The 22,709-nt window shown below is 38.9% G+C and overlaps 1 long non-coding RNA gene across 1 annotated transcript; it reads right to left on the bottom strand.

The window, feature by feature from the left end:
* Positions 1-9,187: 9,187 nt before the first annotated feature.
* On the bottom strand, positions 9,188-13,740 carry LOC134298282 (uncharacterized). The gene is made up of 2 exons (XR_010005284.1): positions 11,554-13,740; positions 9,188-9,607 (listed from the first exon to the last, which is right to left on the bottom strand). It is a non-coding gene; the product is annotated as an uncharacterized LOC134298282 (long non-coding RNA).
* Positions 13,741-22,709: the final 8,969 nt, after the last annotated feature.

Genomic DNA, 22,709 nt, shown 5'->3' on the forward strand with positions numbered 1-22,709 from the left:
TCACCCCCACGGGGACCCCAACTGGGGCTGGGTCCCACAATTTAAGAAGCAGTATTTTAGTTGTTAGGCAGGCCTAGTCTAAACTCAATATTATACTCTTCTTGGTGTGGACAGGTATTGGTGATTATCTCTAATTACTCAAATTATTTCTTTTACAGACTCAAAAGAGTTATTCTGCACAATAAAGTAATCAATGATTTTTTAAAAACACTGCAACTAAACAAATCTACCCACCAAGGAATAGTAGTTCCAGAGCAGTTTCCAAAACCTTCTTCAAATAATTGGATCTTGTGGCATTTTCAGATAACTGTAGGAAAGGGAAAGCCCTAGTCTTCACTTCAGAGGTCATTTTTGAACCTGAGCGCAATTGCTGTCAAAGAGCCAGCTCTCAACTCTTACATTCATATTACATATTAAAATAAATAGATCAAGGACTGAGCACAGATTATCAATTCTGTCATTTGGAGTCTCCTTAGGGAGAGTTTCTGAAGCCTTCAAAGTAAAATAACACACTTTCATTTTATTGTAAAGTGCTGGTTTGGGACAAAAGTTGGGAGAATAAAGGAACAAGTACAATAACCTTGGAATGTTAAAGTATGACCATAAGAACATAAGTGTATTTCCTGTACATGTGTTGCTTTGTTATGTAATAAACATTTTGTTCTACCATAAGGCTACTGTGATGCTGCCCTTTGAAAGGAATTTGAATGTCATTAGGCAAATTAAGAATTTGACATTAATATAAGTCCGTGCTGTAATTCCTATGATTCAACATTTCCTGCAATGGTATTTCCAAAAGATTTAATCTTGATAGTTTTGTAGGGCATGGAGGAATATTAGTACATTATCATGTTAATAATGAGATATTAAGCCTCACTCCAGGAGCCCCTGGTAGCGCATCAGGTTAAACCGCCAAGTTGATGAAATTGCTGACCAAAAGGTTAGAATCCGGGGAGCAGGATGACCTAGTACAGTAGAGTCTCACTTATCCAAGCCTCGCTTATCCAAGTTTCTGGATTATCCAAGCCATTTTTGTAGTCAATGTTTTCAATATATCGTGATATTTTGGTGCTAAATTCGTAAATACATTAATTATAACATAACAATACTGCGTATTGAACTGCTTTTTCTGTCAAATTTGTTGTAAAACATGATGTTTTGGTGCTTAATTTGTCAAACCATAACCTAATTTGATGTTTAATAGGCTTTTCCTTAATCCCTCCTTATTATCCAAGATATTCGCTTATCCAGCTTCTGCCAGCCCATTTAGCTTGGATAAGTGAGACTCTACTGTAGTTAGAAAACATGCAAATGTGAGTAGATCAATAGATACCACTCCAGCGGGAAGGTAACGACGCTCCACGTAGTCATGCCAGCCACATGACCTTGGAAGTGTCTACGGACAACGTTGGCTCTTCGACTTAGAAATGGAGATGAGCACCAATCTCCAGAGTCGGCCACGACTAGACTTAAAGTCAGGAGAAACCTTTACCTAAGCCTCACTCCACCCCACCAATTTTTCCTTCAGGTGAAGCTGGGATTAAAATTGCCATCTTTCCTTTATTTTTACCTGAGACATTGAACGGAGAGAGAAATATCTGGAAATAGTTGAGATATTTGACCAATAAGCTGATATAAATGGCCAGTCTGTCTACTTCCCATTGAACGTTTTTATCTTGAGTTATATTTTAAAATATCTGCAAGATGACTATACATTCAAATGCACAAGTGATTTAAACATTGAAGGATTTGCTTTAGAAGTCACTCACTGCAAGGAACAGTACTGAATTCAAAACAAAGTGAGTTATACTGTTCTTCTCCAGCACTGACTTCTCAATGTGTTTAAATAGAACTTTCATCATTCTCACCCAGCATGGGGTTGTCATGCAGTACACCTCAAGGCTACCATGTTGGAAAAGGCCATATTCTGGAAAGTATTTTTAAAATAATGCTTGAAAATACTTGACAAGTATTTTGAATATGGCTCTTGGAGCCCATATTGTAACAATGCCACTGGGATACAACAAGCATGGAGGATAGGGGAGGAAGTTGAGAATAAAAGAGGTGAGTTTGGATCCAATAAAATAATGGAAGACTACAGAATGGATTACAATTCCATTATGGACATTTGGCTAGAGAACCAGTGTGATAGTTCTCTAGCTAACTTTAGACCAAACTGCCAACCCGAAGGTTGGATTGCTGACCTGACGGTTGCCGGTTTGAAATATGCAAGACGGGGTGAGCTCCTGTCTGTCAGTTCTAGTTTGCAGGGACATGAGAGAAGCCTCCCAGCAGGATGGTAACACATTTGAGTGTCCTCTGGGAATGTCTCTGTAGATTGCCAATTCTCTCACACCAGAAGCAACTTGCAGTATATCCTCAAGTCACTTCTGACACAATAAAAAAATCATTGAAGTCAGCATGGGTCAGGGCTTGACAGCATACAACAAAAAACCTTTTTACTATTTCTAACTGGTGAAGAGAATGCTACCCTGGCATATAGACAACTAACAACAGGCACATATGCTCACTGTCTACATAACCAGCAGGTGCTTACTTTATTCTCGATCATTAATCAAGATCCAACAGATTGCAAAAACAGGTAAAACAGGTACAGCTTCATTGACAACAGTTTGGATCGTATTTCAAAAAGCTCACTTTCATTGTTACTTAGGCAGGCTTTGGAACACAATCTACGGTGCCCTTGACCAATTGCTGCAAGTTAACCATTCCTATTATTTTGCCACCCCTTCCTACCCCTTCATCAGCTACATTTATCTCAGATTTTTCAGTCTGTAGCCTGACTTGCAAAACCATTTCCAGGGTATGTTGAGACCTTATCATATTTTGAAACTGTGCAGGCTGTTCTTTTTTTTATTCCTTTTCCAAAGCTGATATGCCCAAAGATATTTGAAATATAGATTGGGAAGTTCAAGCACATCCAAGATCTGGAGGCAAGTTGAACTGTGGAATAGGAAAAGAAGTAACACATTGTTGTTTGAGAGACAGAGCTGCTAGTGAATGTCTACCACAAATTGTACTCAAGTGGGCTTTACTGATGTGACATCAAGTTTCACAATAAAGTATTGTAATTGTTTATTTAGGAAATGCTGTGCTGGATTCTACTTCTCGCCCTGGCTAAGGTACACCATTGAATTTGGATTTACTTAATCATCATCATCATCATCATTATCTCCCCAAAGGGGATTCAAAGTGGCTTGACATGAAAGCATCAGTATATAATTTAAAATATACATACAACCATTAAAACAGAATTAAACACAAACAAAACTAAAAAAAATCCATGGTTAAAATCCATCAAAACATATTCAAAGTTAAAAACAACAGCAATTCACCAGTCAATAGTTGACTCTGTGGATATTCTCTAGATGGGACTAGATGACTGGACTAAAGCAAATATGTTATTTGTGCAAAGGTAATACTATACCCTGGATCCAATGATGTTATTGCATAAGTGAAAGATCTGTTATACTTGTGGAAATTAATTTCAAGACTCGCTACAAAGGCGAGCTGAAGTACAGTTCTCCAGGTTGCATAATGTGGAAGGGATGAGAGAATACTTCTTGCCATGGTGGGTACCCATAGTTTTGTTTCTATTCTTCTTCAATGTTCTTGGCCAAACCAACCTACCTGGAGGTTAGTATAAGCCTTGGCTTGTTCCTTTTTGGAGGCCAGGTAGAAATTTTGCTTCCCACTTGGCCTTTAGAGGAAGGTGTTTTGCCTACTTTGTACTTATTCACTATGGTATTATGGGAAAATTGGCTTTTTGTGATCCTTGAATTTAAACAAAAATTGCTGAATATAATTTCAATAATTTCTATTTAAAGTTATTTATTTGTTAATTGAAGTTAACATTTAATTGTAATAATTGATATTTGACCACATTTGGCAATTAAGTGTGGGAAGTGAAAGGGAACTCTCCAGACTTTCCTGTTGGGTCATGGGACTCATTGACAGGGAAGGGATTGGACTCAACTGACTTGGTCTTGTAGGGCTCAGGGCTTGTGAGGAAGTCCAACAGTCCAACAGAATTTTTGGAAATAGACCATCTGGAAACAAGCTTGATTGACTGGTTTGCCTCTGGGATCCGAGATAATTTGCCCTTGATGTCCTGCACAGGAAGTAATATTATACCTGCCTCTGCCACACTAAATAGCTCTTCTGCAAATCAGAATTGAACATTTAGTAAAATGGCCCATAGTTCATCCATACATTTTATGTGTCTGCCTCTTTATTAGAAATTGGAGACAAAGTTGTTTACATGTGTACAAACTGCAAACTGTTCTGTTTTTAAGACTAGTAGTTCCCCAGTATACGGCAATAGTTGAAGAGTGTTGTGGTTGAAGAGTATGGTGAAATTGCAAGCAGAGAGAAGAACCTGCCATTTCTCAATGGCTGAGCTACTATCCTAGTACCACAACAATAGAAGACAACACATACAGACTTTGGTACTCAAGAGATTGGTAGAATAGTATAGAAGAGGTACTCCAAATCAAAAAAGGTAATGAAAATCTTAATGCAATTGACAAGAATTTTAACTGAAACATGTATGCAAGTGTTCCAAGAAAACAAATCTATAATGTAGATTTTTTTTCTACTGAATACTTTTTTCCCATGTTTCTGAGTGTTTTCCTTTCTAATGAATCAGGTTGTTTCATGATATACGATGACTTCAATTTAGTGATTTTGGCTTCTAGTAAGATTTCAGATTTACTTTTCTCTTGGGCCGATTTTTGTTTTGTTTTTGTAGTTTCAGGCAGTCTATTGTAATTTCAGAGCTGTCTCTAGCACGATGTTGCAGATGAGTTGATTCTATTCCAGTTAAATTTGCTTACTGTCCATCTTTCAAAATCATACATAGAAATGGAACAGTCTGTGTTATGACTAATTCTAATGGCATTCAATCATATGCCTTTACATTGAAATCTAGCTCTTCCATAACTACTCTTCCACTTCTTCTGATTTCTTGACTACATTTTCCATTTGGATTACTAATTGAGCTAAGGTATACAAATCATTCCAAGTGACTAGGCTAGCATAATCCCTCATCAAAGTCTTGTAGGATTTCTAGAGATAAGTCTTAAACATTTTTGCACTTGCAAAAATCTTTAATGAGACACAGCTGGTCCAAGCATATTGCCATCTTGTATACCTTGCCTAAATAACCTAAAGATACCAGATTATTTCTGATCTTGAAAGTTAAACATGGTTGGCCCAGGTTAGTACGTGGATAGGAGACTGCCAACAAATGTGAGGTGCTGTAGACCATATTTCAGAGGAAGGACTGGCAAAACCATCTCTAAGTATTCCTTGCCTAATAAAATCATATGAAATTCATGGAGTCATGATAAGTCAGCAGACAACTTGAGGGCGTACACCTCACACACATCTGCACTATGCAGTTCAAAAGATTAATTGCCCCCATATCCCTTGCAATGTCGTTGGACACAATTTGTAAATTATATGCCATGAAATAGCTGCTGGTATATAAAAGATATTAGATCTCAAGCTGCACACTCCTTTTTGGTGCATCTAAATAGATATTATTTTTGTTGTTTCCATGGGTCCTGCTGCAAGCAACAGCTTACAATGACTGTGCCATTGAGCCAGCCTCCTAGCAGTTGCAGCCTATGGGAATCAGTTCAAGGCCACTCATTTCAAGCAGCCAGTGTACTGTAAATGTTGCTTGTTTGAATACGGAAATGCGGATATCAAGAAAGTAAATACCAGCTGTTCCTGATGCCAGGAAGACTGTAATTATGGTGATGTATTCGTCCTTCCTGGTGCCTCGTTTTTAGAAATAGGAGCTAGTCCTGGGGTCATAATGCTGGTAATATGTCTCTCAGATTAAGGCAACATGATGGTCAATGGCCCCTTCCACACAAAGTGAGAGGGAAGAGTTAGAACAGGAATGGTGGGAACATAACAGCATTTTCCATTGTGTGCTTAAATGAAACCTGCTGGTTGTAAATTACTGTTGTTAATCAGGAAAAAGCATGAGCTCAGAGAGCAGCTGTCATGTAAAAGCCAATATTTAAAGCCAATATGTTTGCATTACAATTATATTTACCTTTAACATCTTCTGGGCATTATTAATTTCCTGCATTATTGCCCAGTTTCACATTTTATTTTACATAATGAAGCTTTTTACTCCTCAGTGAACCCATAATTGCTAATTGCCACAGACAAATCTTGGTGTTGTGGTTGGGAATAGCAGGATCACAGATGCTGCAGGTAATATTTCTTAAGCTCTTTATAGATACATTTAATTAAATCAAAAGAGACTAATCCCTCATGATCCTCTCATGAAAAAAGTGAAGATGGTTGGCAACAAGGGTTTTCTACTTATAGAGTAAGAAAACATTTCTTAGAGTCTGGATTCACTTTGTTTTCAACATATACTTTGATTGATTTCTTAAGTGACAGTTGTGAAAATGGCTATGCATGTTGATGTTAAGGGCCTTTTAATATTGGGAAAGGTTACTTTAGGAAGACCATGGAAAATATGGGTGGGAGGGTTTGAGAACTCTTGGCTAACTTGAAGTTCATAAAGCAAAGTTCATGGAAAGAAAGTGATCACTGAAAAGAGCTAACGCTTACAAAGACAGAACTTCAATGTAAGCCTTACTGATGGAATATTGGCCGAAATAATGGCCTGATGCATGATTCCATACATCAAAAGAGGAAGGACAGAGTATTGTAGAAAAAATAAGTGCATGTATAACTGAGGTTTTGTTTATTGGTTTTAAACTTTTTCCATTGGTTGTTTGAGTTCAATTTGATGGAGATACTTGTGTCAAGATTCCAAATGTAAGTACACCATAGATTGGTATATGCCATTACATATTGGAAAGCTTGGAGAAGATAATGATGCTGAGGAAAATGGAAGGAAAAAGGAAGAGGGGTCGACCAAGGGCAAGATGGATGGATGGTATCCTTGAAGTAACTAGCTTGACCTTAAAGGAGCTGGGGATGATGATGGCCGATAGGGAGCTCTGGCGTAGGCTGGTCCATGAGGTCATGAAGAGTTGGAAGTGACTGAATGAATAAACAACAATTACATATTGGCTATCATGTCTGCAATATCATTTTTCATAGTTTTCTATCACTTTATTATTTTTATTGACTAAACATTGTTTTAGTGAATCATTCAAGATACATTTCCTGATTATACATTATTGATTCAGGTTCAATCCAAATCTTTTTTTGTCCCTGAGTTGAACACTCTCAACTTATATTGTATATACACTTATATTATATATACTTATATTTTGTTCCTCAATTTTCCAGTGTGGGGAAATCTTTTTGGAACTGTTCACAATCTTCTTGGAGGTTCCACAATGTTGGCCACCTAATTTCTCACCTGAAATGAAATTCTCTGTACAAATAAAAGGCAAAATATGGCTGTCTGAATGGACCAAAATTCCAAGACCATGACATTTAGATGCCTAGAAATGGGCATGTTGCACAAGGAAATGTAATGATCAACAGGTGCATACTGAGAGATATTTGGTTTTTAAAACTCATTCATTAATTTTAATGTGTGTGTTTGAAAGCAACTTCAGTCACTGGATGAAACATTTCCTTTACCAAAGGATAACTTTACTCTCAGTTTAGTGTGAAGTTGGGGAGTTGCTTGGAAAGTTACGTTTAGGAAGAATAAATATATAGACAAACTACTCATAACTGAGCAGTGGATTGCTCCCCTATGGCTTGCTTTAGCAATGTTGAACCTTTTGGTAGGGAATAGTTTAAGTGAGTTATTTGGTGTCCCACAGAAAACTCATGGACAAAGCAGGAGCATGCCATTTGGGGATGACATCCCTTTGTTTGGTGTAAGAGAGCTATCTTCTCCTTACTACTACAGGACAGCTCTTCTTCACCTGTATGAAGTGACAACACCTCTTCTTCAAGTGTTCACCATATTGGTACCACCACCACCCAACTCTGTTACTTCACCCCAGAGAGATTTCTGAAGCTATAGCTTCATTCAGGCACAGTTCATTCAGCTCTGACAGTTGTTTATCTTTAGTCAAAGTATCAAACTAATGGTTCTCTAAACCATGCAAAGCCTAGTGGTTTGCTATGTTGTGGACACATTCAATCACTCCTCCCTTCATTGTGATCTTGCAACACTATAGGTTGTAATAAAATGGAGTTTTCTTTAGTGCATGTGTTCATATTACAAGGGGCCTATGTATTATGCATTTGTGTCATCACTAATTGCCATAAGGTTTATGGACTTCTTTCCATACACGGTGAAACTTGTCTGCAATCAACTTTCTGCTTTAATGTGACCTTGGATCTTTATTATCTCTCCAAATGGATGTTTCCAGATGGAATGTGTAGCATTAATAACCTGCTAGGCAAACACCCATATGGTTTCACTAACTGCTTTTTGTTTATGGGGACATTTGCGCCATGCAAATCAGCCTATAAATGAAGATAAATGTTTTTTCTTAGAGATTTTCAGGAAAGTGTTTATATCAAGAAAAGGATCAGTACATTGCCATTTCTTCACCGTTTTTCTGAAATGCTGAAAAATTATGCAGAAATACAATGCAGAAATCTATTATCACCCATTCACTCAATGCTGATAAAGTCCCGGACATTAACACCCCCACTGTCAGTCCTCAAGTAGAGGAAGTGGAAAAGATTAATTGTCCATGATTTTCTAGTGGAATCATGCTTTCCCTCTTTAGAAGGAGTAATAACATGCCGGTGAATGGGTAAGTGCATGTACTCTTTAAGCTTAAAAACAGTACCAAAAGTCTGTCAAAAGAACAATCTGAATTCATTGCATTATACATGCTGTATATACTCATGTATAAGTCGACTTTGTGAAAACGTTAGCAGATTGAGGGCAAAATTATAGATTTGGATATGACCTGTGGATAAGTCAAAGGTCACTCCACAGAGAGGGGAAAGAACCAATGCTGCTTAAAGGGGGCAGCTGCCTTTGGCTACCATTGACATTTCCTTGCCCAGGCAGTCAAAAAGGCCAGAAGTGACAGAGCAAGTAGAGGGTGTTGGTTCTCATGGGACAAACTAAGCTTCTGCTATTCACTATTCTGGTCATTAAAAGATATGGTGAAGAGGAGTGCTGGTTCCATTGAAAAGATACTATAAGCTCCAAAGGGCTGGTTTAACAATCCCATATTTAAGCTAAGGTTAATATATTTTTTAATTGGACTTTCAAGCAAGACATGCAGGTTAGATTGTATGAGTTTTCATATAACTGGATTAATATCAGCAGCAGGAAAATATAAATGGGAAATAGTCAATAAATAAAATCACATTAGAGAGAGAAAAGAACATAGGCAGAAAATATGATTTGGAGGTTATTTTAAAAAATCACAAAATAGGAACCATGTGAATATATTATTTTTCGATAAGCCTCAGAGTCTTTTTTCTTGTTGTGGTAGCTGCCAACCTTTAGACAACCCAAATGTGTTCTGGAAAGTAGGTCTTACTTAGGTTTTAAAAAAACATATTTTCTTCCATTTTCCCCAGGTGTTTTTCTCTTCCTCCTGTTGTTCCCCTTTCCTCTAGGTCTTAGTCATGTGTTCTGCTTTGGATCTCACATCTAGAAAAAGATGGGGTAAAAATTACATTAAAAAATAAGTGGGACACGGGACACAAACAAATCATGGGAGGAAGGAAAAGGGTACCCTAAAAGGCTATTTTATTTTATTTTATTTTATTTTATTTTATTTTATTGCAAAGTAGAAGAGTTATGAGGTAGCTTACAACCAAACCTTCCTGCTTGGGGAGCAAAAGAAAATTGGCCAAAAAAGTTTATTTTGACTCCTCCCCCATTTTCTCCTCCCACAAATTGGGTGATGCTAACCTGAGAGCAACAAGTGCCACTTCATTTGAAATTTGGCAAAACATCAGGAGTTTTGAGAAAAATCCTCACCTCTTCCTGATACGTTGGAAAAAAATGTTGCCCTCAACATTTAAAAGACTCAACAACTGCACTTTATCCACAACAAATGTAGTGGATCCACAGAATACCAAATTTTAAGTGTAGGACTCAGTGGAATTTAAGTTATGTGATGAAATGGTGAGTCCATGCAGAAGATATGGCGCACTCCACCACATTGCACCACACACAAGAAAGAATGCTGACATCTTTTTCACCAAACAAATAAATAAAATACAAGGCAAGACAGCGGAGTAAAAGATAAACTAAAGGAGAATGAGAAAGAAACTCAATTTTAAAGAAAAGGATGTGGGACAAGTATTTATTTGTCTATAATAAGAAGCTTTATACAAGATGAAGACTGGATAGACACAAAACAAATGGACAAATAGGATGCATGCAACAGAAATGAAACTTCAAGGGAACTGGAAACAGAGAACAAATGTAAACTAAAATATTGGGTATTTTGTTCTTCACTTTGGGACTACGACCTGGGATCAATCTCCCAGGTGCCATGCTGTCCCCAGGGGTGGTTCAACCGCGAGGCCATTTAGGCATTTGCCTGTGGCGCCATAATTTGCCTGGTGCACGTGCACCCCCTGCCTCCTCCTCCTTTGGGCCTTCGGCCTGGCCTGGGCCCGACTTCGGCCTGGGCCCGGCCGCATAGGCCTGCCATTCCCGCACCAACCTGGCCGCCAGCGCCAGCACCGTTTTGTTCCAGCGAAAACGGTGCTGATGCTGGCGGCTGGGGTGGTGTGGGAATGGCGGGCCTTCCGTTTCCATGGCAACGGCGCGGAGCGGCCTACCTAGGCAGGAGCATGGGTCCCGCCTGGGTAGGCCGCTCCGCGCCGTTGCCATAGAGACGGATGGCCCGCCATTCCCTCACCACTCCGGCCGCCAGCACCAGCACCGTTTTGTTCCGATGGTTCCACTCTTTCTCCCACTACCGCCGCCATCGCGAACCGTTGGAAACTAGGCAAGAGGTCTGTTGGAAACTAGGTAAGTGGGGTTTGTATATCTATGGAATGTAAAGGTTGTCTGTCTGAGGCAAGTGTGGATATTGCAGTTGGCCAGCTTGATTAGCTTTGAATGGCCTTGCAGCTTCAAAGCCTGGCTGCTTCCTGCCTGGGGTGATCCTTTGTTGGGAGATGTTAGCTGGCCCTGATTGTTTCCTGTCTGGAATCCCCCTGGTTTTGAGTGTTCTTTTTTACTGTCCTGATTTTATTTATTTATTTATTTATTTCCCATGCTTGTGTCCCGCCCTTCTCACCCCAAAGAGGATTCAGGGTGGCCTCACAACTGGCAACAATTCGATGCCCGCTTGGTTTGGGGGGCGGGGGGCAATATTCTGTTTGCTTACACTTGACATTTCCTTGGGCTGGCCCTGGCTGTCCTGCTGCTCTTATACTGCTGAAATTTGGCAATGTTGACCATGGGGGGGGGGGGGGGGGAATACCATATTTACCTTAACAAATATTTCTGCATCTGTGTGAAAAGAATGCCTTGTTTTGGAGCCAATTAGCACTCTAAACCGCTTTATATATTTCACAATAGAACACATTTTCTTCCAGAGTATTTCTTTAGAACACAGAAGATAAATACATTACCTTTTGATGGACTATGACTGAAAACCAGGGTTCAAATCTCCATTTGGCCATGGAAACTCATTAAGTGATGTCAAGCAAATCACTCTTCCTGCCTCTGAGAGAAGGCAAACTCATTCTGAACAAAGGGAAAATCCTACCATACCTGTGAAAGAGTCACCATAAGTCAGAAATGAGTTGAAGGCACACAATAACAACCATGAGGCATTATTTGCAAAGTTATATGGGCTCACACAAACAGAGAAACATCTTTGCAGTACATCAACCAAAAATTTTAAAAAGGAAAAGTAACTCAAAACAATTACTGTGTTCACTGACACTTTGTAGAAGCAAAGTGAAATAAAATCTGGATGAGAAATTTGTCTCTGATATTACTCCCAGGGTCTGGGCAGGTTCATATTCTTGTTATGCAGGTTCATCAATGTATACAATCCTTCAGATAACCTGGTCCCATTTCGAAATTTCTCATGGCTTTAAAGGTCAATGCTTGCATTTTGAATTGAAACTATTTCACGTCAAGGCACTTAGTAGAGGAGGATAAAACTAGAAAAAAACAACATCTGTAGAGAACATGTGTGTATACTAATATGTTACTGGTACAAACAGGGTTTGGGCCTTTCCTTTATTGATGCATACTTTTGACATGTCGCTTGTATTGTATGTTATTCCCTAAAGTATCTTGTATCCTGAGTTTTAGTCTGCTTTCTGTCTTTATATATAATCTGCTCCCAAATTTCCAGTTTTAGCCTTTTTATCTGCAGGACATGATTCGCTTGCTTTTTCCTACAAGAAGAAGGACTCCAGGTTCCTTCATCTCTCCCTTTTTAATAATATTTATCCATCAGCATTTGGGAGAGAACTTGCTGCTTAGTCAAATGAAATGAAGTGGTGCCGATCCAAGCAAAATCTGGCAGTGAGCCAGGTTGCATACAATTTTGGGGGCTCAAAATATGTGGAATATTTCCATTCCTGGTTTCAGCTATTTCAGTACCATTTATGGACTGCTAATTTGTAGCCTTCTTTTTACTTCCAGATGGTGTCCTCAAATAACACACAGTATAAACTACTGGTAATTGGTTCTGGTATTATAGAAATATTCTCAGGAAGAGTCCTTGGGTGATTATTGGGCCAAGTATGGGGAACAATGTCTTCCCACTATATACAGAATATGTTCCCTATTGCTTGCTCCATTATCATAAACATGATGTGTAATGGGATCAGATGTGAAGGAAGACAAGGCAGCTATAACATGAACAGCTATGTAGAACTGGACATTTTGACAGGGCTAGGAAGAATGGGATTTGCTGAAATGCCACCAGTTCGGCTAGTGTGTCAGTCTAGAAATGACAGTCAAAAAATCAACTGAAAAAACTAGGTTGACAAATCCATGGGTCAGTATAAGTACTGTACCTTAAATCTTATATTTAAAAAGGAACTTTCTCCAAGTAGAGTTGTTGAATGTTAGAGCAGTGGTTCTCAATTTGTGGGTCCCCAGATGTTTTGGCCTTCAACTCCCAGAAATCCTAACAGCTGGTAAACTGGCTGGGATTTCTGGGAGTTGTAGGCCAAAACACCTGGGGACCTACAGGTTGAAAACCACTGTGTTAGAGCTTTGTCTGTCCTGGGAGGGCCTAAAGGAAGCATTGACCCATCTATTCTCTCTGCCATAGTGCTGCTTCTGTTTTTAATGCCTGGTCAAAAAATTGTGGCCAATGGGGGACTGCCCATTGATACAGCACTGGCACTTTCCTATTTCCATAGAATGACCTTCGACTTAATGATGAGTCATCTCAAAATCCATAATTTTAGTCTCAAAACCTGCCCTTGACATGCCCTCGACGTATAAATACCATATTAAAACTTCAGGAGCTCCGTCCCCTGTGTGTCCAGCCACCTTACCCATCAATGATATTCTGGAGACATCAAATAGGTGTGTTATAATGTTGAAGGATCTGCAATGCCTATTGAAGAGTGAGTGAGACAAACTATCTGTACAATCTCTGATGAGTGATAGCTCTTTAGAAGTCATTCTTATTTATGCAGTCCTGATTCATCCTTTCATCTAATAAGCAGAGGCCATTTGCTTCAGATTTTAGGCTAAAATAACAGCTGCAGATCAGCTCTGTTGGGGCCTCACAAGCCAGACAGTGAGAATTCCTCCCCAAGACTTTCTAAGTTGCTTAGGCTGAATGCCAGCTCCACCAAAAGGCAAACTCTATTGCCGTTCAATACCATAAGCAGCTGGCCACTGTCTGTGCCGTGTCTGAAGACATAATGAGCCTGAATGAATGGCCTCTGCCTGGATTTCTTGAGTTAGTCACAAAGCAACACTGAAAATACTGACGCTTCTATGAAACTGGGTGCCTATTAGATGTTGTTACAGTTTATTTCCGAAATAATGTGTGTGCAGTGCTACAGATATTTTGTATACATAATTCTCATGTTGCTAGTGTTTACCATTATTACAAACAAATTTGAAAAAGAATGCCAAAACTAGCACCTGAATATCTTCCTATAGTTTAATTTCCTTGGTAGTGAGGACGTATTAATAGATTAAACTGAGTTAATAGTCACTTCTTCTTTAAAGGAAACCCTGTGGACTGTAGTTCTCTAAAGTCGGAAGGAGCAGAGAGTGACTTAATTTTTTAGCATCTTCGGGATCCTATAATTCCCAGTGTTATGTATGATCAAATAGAAGACAATTATGTGGATACAGTAAACAGTCTATGTATGGGACTTGTATTGTTGCTCATGTGATAATTTTATTCCACCAAAGAAATTCTACATAGATAAATATTTAAGTACAAGTCAGAAGTATTTCTGATACATGGTATGGAGGAGACCAATATCTGAAAATAAAGAGTGATGATGGTTTTGAATTACAGAACTTGGGAGGCCAATTTTTTACAAGCATGCAATACATTTAAACAAACAAACAAACAAAAATTCAATCAGTGATTGCAATGTAAAAAAATACATAAACTTGCATGTGCATTGTACTTTAATGTCCTCTGAGCAGGAACTTTTTCTTTTCACTGCAAAATAGGTACATGTAACGAGAGAAAAAATGAGGCCACAATCCATTGGCAAAGTTCTCTTTCGAAAATATGAAGCCACATAGACAAAGTTCCTTGCAGCATTCCTCCAAATGAATACTTGTGAAGGGTTTTACTTGACTACAGGCAAACTTGAGAGAAAGAGTTCTTCACTTGCTCTGTGCTGAACGGCTGCCATGTGTGCATCTCAGTATCGCTTAAATAATTCTGCTGTTAAAGACAAAATAAATACTTCTGAGTGGTTTATTTTTCTTCAGTTTAAAATTGAACATTTTCAATGAGTTTACCAGCTCTTTGCCCTGGATCACCCCCAAGTGCTATTCCTGGTTTGAAAAGCAGAAACTTGTCTATGGGTTTCTTTTCTTTTGGGGGGTTATTGAGGAGGGGGACATATATGAATAGCTTAAAACAGGAGCGAAAGCTGCCAGACTTGAGCCAGGGAGATCTCCAGGAAGGAAAGATGGAGGCAAACAGAGGGGTTAATTTAACCGAGCATAGCTGCTGCTGTTTGTGGTTGTCCCTGACAGCACGGCTGACTCGAAAGCACCTGTGTTTGCTCTCTAGCTTTCTCCAATCTGCTAGAAAATGGCCCAAGCATGTCACATGGCTGCCAGATAGGCCAAGCACCATGGGAATACAAAAGCCGGAGCTTTTAGCAGAGTTAATCATTAATGCGCCTTTTCTTTGTCCCATTCAGGAGTGCTGACAAGCGCTTTGATATTTCATATTTGCCATCAGGTCAATTTCAGTCATAACCAGGTACTAATTGAACACACTGACTCACAGCACGGCTCTACCTGAACTTTGCAGGTTTTTCTCCATCTGGTATCAACAGGGTTTTTGTGTTTTTTTTTATTGTGGGGAGGGCTAGACCTTGCCTTTGGAACAAAAGGCATACATTTACTTTTACAAATCCTGCATCTAGATCCAAAATCAATGTGGTTTTTTAAAAATACAATTTAATTTGGAAAGCGTGTTAGTCCTCTTTTCATGTATTAGAAAATATTTCAGTTGACATAGTATTAATTTAAAAGCCATAACCTTCAATGTATAGTAAAAGGTAAAGGTTTCTCCCTGACATTAAGTCTAGTCGTATCCGACTCTGGGGGTTGGTGCTCATCTCAATTTCTAAGCCAAAGAGCCGGCGTTGTCCGTAGACACTTCCAAGGTCATGTGGCTGGCATGACTGCATGGAGCACCGTTACCTTCCTGCTGGGAGTGGTACCTATTGATCTACTTACATTTGCATATTTTTGAACTGCTAGGTTGGCAGAAGCTGAGGCTAACAGCGGGAGCTCACTCCACTCCCCGGATTTGAACCGGCAACCTTTTAACCCGCTGCGCCATCGGGGACTCCCTTCAATGTATGTAGATGCAGAATAGACCAAAGCAGAATAGAGTGATACCATTACTTTCCTCAATTTAGACACTATACTCCTATTGATGCCACCTAGAATTGCATTAGCTTTTTTAGTTTCTCGTCACTGATTCATGTTCAGCTTGTGATCTACTAAAACTCCTAGATCCCTTTCACATGGACTGTTGTCAAGTCATGTGTCTGCTATATCTGTGCTTTTCATTTTTTTTTCTGTGAAAGAATAATGTTACATTTTCCCTGTTGAAATTCATTTTGTTTGTTTTGGCATAGCTCTTTAATTTGTTAAGATTTGGATTATTTTCTCTGGGCATCAGCTACTCCTTCAAATTTGGTATCCAGTCAGGTGATACTCCTTTACAATTGGGTGAGTTTAAAGGGCCTTTATAAAAAAAGAAGCTTTGTTAACTGAAATATGCCTATATTCAAAAGAACTGAATAACCTGATATTGTACTGAAAATATTGTTATTTCAACAGATGGATGAATCATGCATCTGCAGGAAAACTGTTCAAAAATTGATGTAGGGGGTGTATATTATATTACTATGTTGTTCAATAGTATATAGCTTAATAGTATGCGAGGAACCTTTGTATCTGCCCAAGTTTGATTCCAGCCCTCCCCTTCCCCCCCCCCCCCAACCGAGCCCAAACCCCATAGGAAAAGGCAGAATTAGCAATGAGGAGACTCAGGAGGCCTTTTGTAGACAGTGTCTTTATCAATAACTGACACCAACAACAAGTAAACCTATAGAATATTAAAAGCTAATGCAACATCTTAAAGACTAGGCAGTTTTCACAAATTAGTTTGCTTTATCAGATTATTGTGGTAGGGTCAGATTAAAATTAAATCCAATAAGAACTAACAGTGTTAATTACATTATTACCATTGATCTTTCACAGAATTATTATCACTTTAGTAAGGCAATTAGAGCCACAGTGCCGCAATGGGTTAAACGCTTGTGCCAGCTGAACTGCTGACCTGAAGGTTTGATTGCTGACCTGAAGATTGGCGGTTTGAATCTGCGTGAAAGGGAGAGCTCCCGTCCATCAGCTCTAGCTTGCGGGGACATGAGAGAAGCCTCCCAGCAGGATGGTAACACATCCGGGTGTCTCCTGAGCAACGTCTTTTTAGATGACCAATTCTGTCACACTAGAAGCGACTTGCAGGATGTTCTCAAGTCGCTTCTGACTCAATAAAAAAAGTAAGGCAATTAACATCTGTATCATTATTATTATTATTATTATTATTATTATTATTATTATTTCGTGTTATTATTATTATTTCGTGTTATTATTATTATTATTTCTGTTGCACTTTATTATTTTCCTTCAGCTAGAAATAGCTCTAATGTCCACCTCATCCCAAGCCCCTTACCAAATTGTAGCACTTTGGTCACCTATTTCATTCTCTAATTTACAATTTTCACTCTGTGCACTTTTTGGCCAAGTTCAGTTTTATGAGCTTGCTCAGGTTTTTAAACTACTTGGTGTTAACTTTGACATGATTGTTATTTTACTATGTTTAACATGTAGAACTATATTTTATTTGGATGTGTTTTACTTTCTAATGACTATAACCACCTGGGCTTGGCCCCATGTAAGCCACCCCAAGTCCCTTCGGGGAGATGGAGGTGGGGTATAAAAATAAAGTCTGAGCTGCAGAATGAAAGGTCCCAGGTTCAAGCCCCGGGAGCGGTGTGAGCGGCCATTGGTAGCTCCAGCTCCTGCAAACCTAGCAGTTCGAAAACATGCCAATGTGAGTAGATCAATAGGTACCACTCTGGGAGGAAGGTAACGGCGCTCCATGCAGTCATGCCGGCCACATGACCTTGGAGGTGTCTATGGACAGCGCCGGCTCTTCGGCTTAGAAATGGAGATGAGCACCACACTCCAGAGTCAGACATGACTGGACTTAACGTCAAGGAAAAACCTTTACCTTAACCTTAAATGCTGGATATTAAATGGTAAAACCATAACTTTTAAACAGTACCTGCTGTAAGTTTTAGCTGTTTTACATGATGTGTTAAATTGGGTTATTTTAATATTTGTATATGATATTTAGTTGATTATGTATTGTGTGTCGTTGTATTTGTATTGGTTTTAAACTTTGAACACCATTTTGAGTCCCACCCATGGGGGAAAGGCAGGATAGAAATGAATTAAGAAGATGAAGATGAAGATGAAGAAGAAGAAGAAGAATTGTCCATAACCCATGTGTCTTGTGCTACATCTGTAGCAAATGTTACTTTCGTTTCATGGCTTGTAACCATCTTGATCATTTGGTTACGTTCCCCTCTCCATACACAGCAACACTTTTAAATATTAGTGTACAGCATCTTTTATTCTAGAACAATCAACTAAGTATACCATAAATAAAAAGAAACAATATTGCCATTATGTCCCATGTGATTTGTTTTTCCTTATGATGATTTAAAAAAATATTTAAAGCAGTTTCTGCTCACTGAAAACATATTGCTTATTTGTAACCTTTCTTTGGGAATTTGGGGATAGACAAGGCAGGAAACAGGAAAAACCTAGTAAGCAACAGAATCTCTACAAACAGAAGAGACCTTCTGATCACTGCTCAATATCAAGGCTAGAACAATCCTATACGACACTACAACCTGCCATAAATTATGGCAGGTAAATACACAGGTGTGACCCTCAGTTGGCTTCTCCAGGTCACTGAAGGGATGTAAGCATCTTGTCAGATGCTGAAGACACGATAAGTTCAAGGGGGCAAAAAAAAAAAAACCTTCCTTGAACCTCAAGCTCATTGCTTAAGGTAATTCCCAGTGAAAGTTTTACCATGTTTTTACTACAAATCTACTGTAGAAGGATTGCAAGGTGGACTGATGCTGCATCTTCTTTGTACACCAGATGAGAATTTGGTAAGGTGATGGCATGAGAAGAGGGAGTTAATTTCCTCTGCCTCTTCCTACCTCCAGTCCAAGACTTCTCACAAAACCTTTTGTTCTTGATATTTTCTGTCTAATAAATTACTTGGTCATCATTTGTCATTTTGTTTACTTTCTGAAATACAGTAGAGTCTCACTAATCCAAGCTAAACGGGCCGGCAGAAGCTTGGATAAGCGAATATCTTGGATTATAAGGACTGATCAAGGAAAAGCCTATTCAACATAAAATTAGGTTATGATTTTACAAATTAAGCACCAGAACTTCATGTTATACAACAAATTTGACAGAAAAAGTAGTTCAATACGCAGTAATGTTATGTTGTAATTACTGTATTTACGAATTTAGCACCAAAATATCACGATATACTGGAAACATTGACTACAAAAATGGCTTGGATTATCCAGAGGCTTGGACAAGCGAGGCTTGGATTAGTGAGACTCTACTGTACATTCTGATACTATAAAGCACCCTTTCGGAGGCAATTTGTACAGATTCCTATCTGCTAGCTGACTACTCTTACAGTCCGTTATGTTTCAAACAGTCTCTGAGAATTGACTTTTTAAGAAGTTTACTTGGTGCTGTGGGGTTGGCTTTTTTGTTCTCTCAACTGGATTTGAAGAGCTGGTTTTAATAAAGCATAGCTGTGGAGTTTGTGTTGTTGTATTTAACATGTATGAACCATTGTGATACATTTTATGAACAGCATTATATAAATTAGATAGACAAGAAAACAGACAGGCTAATTTCAAAAGTGATTTTCAGAAAGTATTTCTTTATAGGGTTGCTGTGAGTTTTTCAAGCTGTATGGCCATGTTCCAGAAGCATTCCCTCCTGACGTTTCAACTGCCACAGATGTGGGTGAAACATCAGGAGAGAATGCTTCTGGAACATGGCCATACAGCCTGAAAAACTCATAGCAACTCAATTATTCCAACCATGAAAGCCTTTGACACCACATATTTCTTTATATCTTATATTCATCTAGCATTGGGTTTTTAAAACTCAGTTATATGTTGTTAGTAAAGGTAAAGGTTTTCCCCTGACATTGTCTAGTCATGTCCGACTCTGGGGGTTGGTGCTCATCTCCATTTCTAAGCCAAAGAGCAGGTGTTGTCTGTAGACACCTCCAACGTCATGTGGCCAGCATGACTTCATGGAACACCATTACTTTCCCGCTGAAGCAGTACCTATTGATCTATTCACATTTGCATGTTTTCAAATTGTCATTACACTTATTATAATTTATTGACTTTCACTGAGAAGTTAGGTGTCACTTTAAAAAATACTCTGAAAAATCTGAAATGTGATTTGATGATGCATTGATTGATATATAAAGAGATACCCTGAACCTTCATTGTGCAGATTCGTGCAGTGAGCCACAGACTTGCTCCTATTCCTGGGTCTGTTGACAAACTCTATGGCTGCCCAACTTTCAGCTCTCACAACTACAAAATTTGTTTCTGTTGTGTTTGTGTTGCAGAGATAAGACACCTATTTCACTGCAGAAGCAAGAGCAATTGCTCTAATGTTATTAATGAGAATGATATGGATTGAAATAGAATAGAAATAATATGTCTCTGGAATTTCAATGACTTATTGTGTTAATATGAATATTCAACTGCCATCTGTAGTTTACGCTTTATTTGCTTTACTCCCAGTTTTAATTTTGTAAAATGAATGAGTCCCATTGCAGCTATATAGACACACATTTTGCCTTCCCAATAAAACAATTTCCTGAGCTTTAAACCATTACACAAGTGGACATTTAAAATAAGAAAGCTAGTTTTAACAATGATACAGTGCTTTGTCTCAGATTAATATTTCAGATAGGTAGATAGAAGCCTGACTGAATGAGGATGTGGTTCAAACAAAGGTTTCTGTTGAGCAGGAAAAGGTGAAAGACAGATGGGTTGTTAAACATTGCCAGCATACTTTACTGGTGCCATTCAGCGGTCATTGCTAAAGTTAACAAGGGGCATTGTACATCAGCTCCATTTGCTAATATCTATGGCTGAGCCAAAAACATAGGCAAGCACATGACAAACATTTTGTTTCCAACAAAAAAAGTGGTCACCTTAAGACATTTGGTCTGGGCATGGAGGAAGGGAAATATATTCAGTACGGCAGCAGCGACATTGTGTTCCTGCATTTCTCTTCTGACGCATTAAGGCAGCATTCTCATATCTGTTCCAGAAGTGACAACTTTGTCTCAGATTTTTTCAGTCTTTGACACCATTTTGTAATTAAATTCAAACTTTTTTTCCTAGAAAAGTTGGCTTTGTCATATAGCAAAATGATTTGACTATATAACTACATTCCTGAGGACATTGCCCACACTCTGAATTAGCTTTCTTTACCTTCAGTGATGGCATTTAAAAGCATGCCTGCTTAAATGCAATGTAACGTCACTGTTTCTAGGCAAAAGGCCAATTCGACATGTGAAATTATCAGTAATGATGTAGTAATTTGACACTAAACAAGTGTGAGTGTAAAACATAAGGCTCACCGGAAAGCACATGTGTGTCAGTAGAACATGATGTTCACTAGATCTGCTAATTTCAGTTAGTATTGGGTTGCTTCTTATATTTGTTAGTACAGTAGAGTCTCACTTAACCAAGCTAAACGGGCCAGCAGAAGCTTGGATAAGCGAATATCTTGGATAATAAGGAGGGATTAAGGAAAAGCCTATTAAACATCAAATTAGGTTATTATTTTACAAATTAAGCACCAAAACATGATGTTATACAACAAATTTGACAGAAAAAGTAGTTCAATATGCAGTAATACTATGTTGTAATTACTGTATTTATGAATTTAGCACCAAAATATCACGATATATTGAAAACATTGACTACAAAAATGGCTTGGATAATCCAGAGGCTTGGATAAGTGAGGCTTGGATAAGTGAGACTCTACTGTACTGCTAAGGAGCATGTGTGTTTCACTGTCGGGGGGAGTGAACATTTTTTTCCTTCCAGAAAAGAAAACTAAACATATTCACACATTACCAATACTATGGCATAATTAGCAACATTGTTCTGGGTGTGTATAGTTCATGCAGTACTGGGGCTGAGACTCTGTGTGCATGTGTGTTGGTGTCCTTCTCCCCTGATTCCCTCCAGAAAACATGTACGGTGGGGGGGGGGGATCCCTCATGCTGTGCATTTTTCCCCTTTTTTCAATGTCAATAAAGAGTCATCGTGAGGGGAAGTCATAGGGAGGAGGGAGAAAGCTTGTTTTCTGCTGCCCTGCAGACTAGGACACAGAACAATGGCTTCAAACTACAGGAAAGGAGATTCCACCTGAATACCAGGAAGAACTTCCTCACAGTGAGGGCTGTTCGACAGTGGAACTCTCTCCCCCAGACTGTGGTGGAGGCTCCTTCTTTGGAGGCTTTTAAGCAGAGGCTGGATGGCCATATGTCGGGGTACTTTGAATGCGATTTCCTGCTTCTTGGCAGTGGGTTGGACTGGATAGCCCGTGAGGTCTCTTCCAACTCTACTATTCTATGATTCTATGATTCTATGTTGGATTAAAATCCACACTCAGCCATGGAAACCATTAGATGATCTTAAGCAAATCACACTCCTGCTGTCACAGAGGAATGGAAAATCCTCTCTTGCCAAGAAAATCCCATTATAGGTTCTTCTTAAGGTTGCCACAACTAAAAAAGAATACCGAGCCAATGACAATAAATAAAGCAGTGTAGCAACTAGGTGAAAATATAACATGAAAACAAAATACAGCAGAAATGGGAGACATCAACAACATTTTCAGCAGCATCTTCATGTTGGGTTGCTGCAATCTG

This window comes from Anolis carolinensis, chromosome 4, assembly GCF_035594765.1.
Source record: "Anolis carolinensis isolate JA03-04 chromosome 4, rAnoCar3.1.pri, whole genome shotgun sequence".
Lineage (NCBI taxonomy): Eukaryota > Metazoa > Chordata > Lepidosauria > Squamata > Dactyloidae > Anolis > Anolis carolinensis.